We start from the raw sequence: 3,662 nt of genomic DNA on the forward strand, positions 1-3,662 counted from the left end.
AGTACCTTCTTGTCATATTCACACTGGTCGTACGTACGAAGGTACTGCATTCTTTTCTTTTGTCAGGCAATAATTTAATTCCATTCGGTACCACTTGAACATGATCTCGAGTGCTATAGGGTTTATTTTTCCATGTAGGTTAACAGAAACTTGGGACTAGAGCCTCGCGAAAGGATTTCCGCCCAGTCCAGTTTATTTGGGTATAGCCTAGGCTTTCATAAGGCATTAAACACATCTTAGCCCCTAATTGAACCTAGGCCTAATCATTCTAACATGGGCTTTACCAAGACCAGGACTTTTGGAGCCCGACTATCATCAAAGGTATTTGTCTTTTTTAATTAGATTTTATGACACATCTATAATTATTATTAAAATAATAGAATAATATGTCACATCAGCCTCCATGTTATCAATTTCAATTCTAATTTTTACCATATGCTACAATTAACACAAAATTTTATAATTAGATTAAAACTTGACTAAAATTGAAAAATGATGAAAATGATTATTTTTTGTTTTACTATTTAACCTAAAATTAATATTAAATCGTGTTGATTAATAATATAATTCATTTAACACAAATCATTCCGTCTAACATAATTTCATATAATAATTATTCAACATTATTTGAAAAAATTAAGTTAACCAACCCGAATCTGTTAGAGTTCTAGTAGGACAATAATTTCTTTTTTAATTCTTATTTAGGATTATGGTCTAAAACGGGTTATGGGATAACACTTTCAAGTCCTTGGATTATAGGTCTCTTTCTATTGGACTTTTTAGCTTTATTCTTCTAATGGTCCCTATATTAGTATCTGACTCCCGGTTGTCGAAGCCGGTCAAAAATAACCTCTCTGGTTATCAACAATTTACAACTGCAGATAGTGGTGAAAGGATCGAATCCACAGGGAATTGAGAACTTACCTATTTTCCTTATCAAGACCAATAAAATAAACTGAAATAAAAATAAACTGAAAAGAAAAATAAACGGAAAGTAAAATAAACTGAAACGAGATATAACGAGATAAAACTGAAAGAGAAATAAACAGAAAGAAAAATAAACTGAAACGAGATATAACGAGATAAAACTGAAAGAGAAATAAACGGAAAGCAAAATAAACTGAAATGAGATAAAACTGAAAACGATATAAACTGAAAGCGAAATAAAAATAAATTGCAGTAAAAGTAAAATGGGGGGTTTGAGATTGATTTGATTAACAAACTACTGAAAGCAATTAAAATAAGCGAATAATAAAATAAAAGAGAAATAAATAATAAGAAAGCTCTAGTTGAAGAATTGGATCCACTTCAGTTGTTGGGATTGATCATTCACACTTAGTTTCTTTTGATTGATTCAATAGATTAGTTATGGAGATGGAAGATGCTTCTCACCACCATGTCTCTCCTTATGATTAAACCAATTAGGGAACGTCCTCTAATTAATTACTAATTAACAAATTGCCAAGGAACGTCCTTGGGTCTTAGGCATCAAACAATTGTTAATTGCATGAAGAAAGAGAGAGATCCAATCCTAACTACTCAAACGCATGAGATGTTGCTAGATCATACAATTTCCTTGGTTTTTACACCAAGTATTCTTATGTTTGAATAATCCAAGCAATTACGGATTTAAATCACCCAAACTAACATATTATTACCTTGCAATCAAGAATCAATTGGCCATATTGATCAAAACAACAAAGCAACAATGGAATTAAGCATGAGATTGTATGAATATTGAATAACAAAAGATAAACAATGTTTGATCAAGTCTCCCAATCCATAAAACAACTAAAGCATCACCTAATCTTCAACTAAGATAAAAGATTTCAGCCTCTCATGGCTGAAACAAAAATCAAAAATAAAAGAAAAGAAGAAAGGTAGAAGAAGAGATGTGAATCCCGTAGGTGTCTCCCAAGGGGAGTGTAAAGGTTGTGTGGAGGCTCCTTATATGTCTTTTTATAGTTGAAAGTGCTGCCCTAGGTCATACTTGCTGCCCAAGTAGTTGAGAGGCTGCCCAAGGTGCTGAAAAGGAAAGATTCGCGTTCCAAAATTGTTCAGAGGGAAAGAGGCGTGTGCTTGCTCTTCAAAGGGAAAGTGGCGCGCGGTCATTGAATGCGGAAGGGAAAGTGAATCTGTCCAGTCTTTTCCTTTTTAGGTGAAGCCTTCGTTTGAATTTTGAATGCTGAATGTAGAAGAGGCAAGTGTGTCTTCATGAGATCTTGCTGCCTAAATAGGAAGATATGACTGCTGCAGTGTGTGCACATCTTTGAATAAGGAAAGAAAGATCTGCGATTTGAATTTCAAATAATCTTCTGACTGGACTTTCCTTATTTGCTTTTGGTTCTGCACTTTCTTTATTTGAAAACTTTCCTTTTCTGAAAACTTTCCTTATTTGAAAACTTTTCTTTTTGGCACTTTCTATATTTGGCAATTTTAAGAGCATTTTCTCCAGATTATCTCTTTACACCTAATATCTGCAAAACATTATTAAAACCACAAAATTAAGCAGAAAAGATGTAAATAAACATCAAGAACATAATGATAAAATGGACTAAAATATGCTCTATCAGTATCATTAGTCCCCTATATTCCAAAAATCTTTAGGTCTGCTAGTCTCCTAGTCTTCTAATACGCTTTTTCTTTCTTGAGTTTGTGGTTGTATTTTGGAGTTTTCGATAGATGGGTGGTGGTTTGTTAACTTACTCTCTCAATTTTTAAGTTTTCGGCCTTCTAGCGCATCAGTGTTGGTTTTCGATGGACCAGTTCACTTTTCGAGTTTTCTATCTTAGCGTGGTAGCTCGCTAATGTTTCCTTTCTATTGGTTTTCAGTGATGCTCTTCGGGTTTGCGACCTTCTAGTGCGCCTGTGTTGGTTTTCAGTGGACCAGTCACCCTTTTTGGGTTTTCAGTCCTAGTATGGTAGCACTTCTGTGTTTCCATTCTATTAGCTTTCGAGGATGCTCTTTGGGTTTTTGGCCTTCTTATGGTAGCACGTTGGTGTTGGCTTTCGGTGGATCAGTCCCCCTTTTTGGGTTTTCGATCTTCACGTGGTAGCACGCTGATGTTGGTTTTCAGTGGACTCTTCCCCCTTTTTGGGTTTTCAGTCTTAGCATGGTAGCACGCTAGTGCTGGTTGAGTTATTTTTTCCACTGCATTGGTGGCCCAACATTGATAAGATCTGGCATCATACTGCCATGGTACCATGTTGATGAGGGCACTCATAATGCCTCACGGGCTATTGGTTGGTTGACTTATTTTTCAACTGTATTGGCGGCTTGATGTTGATAAGATCTGGTACCATGCTGCCATGGTATCATACTACCATGGTATCAATTGCTGATGAGGGCGCTCATAATGCCTAAGGGGTAACTAGTTTGGCTAACTTATTTTCCTCCTATATTGGCGGTTTGACTTTGATAAGATTTAGTACCATGCTGCCATGGACGCTCATAATGCCTAAAGGCAATTGGTTGGCTGACTTATTTCTCCTCTGCATTAGCGACTTGACGTTGATAAGATTTGGTATCATGTTGCCATGGTATCAGTTGTTGATGAGGGCATTCATAATGCCTAAGGGACAATTGGTTTGGTTTGTAACACCCCTTACCCTATCAAAGAGTAGACAGAGCAAGGAATGTCACAAACTATACCTTTTTAGAT

The sequence above is a fragment of the Manihot esculenta genome, chromosome 10 (assembly GCF_001659605.2).
Source record: "Manihot esculenta cultivar AM560-2 chromosome 10, M.esculenta_v8, whole genome shotgun sequence".
Lineage (NCBI taxonomy): Eukaryota > Viridiplantae > Streptophyta > Magnoliopsida > Malpighiales > Euphorbiaceae > Manihot > Manihot esculenta.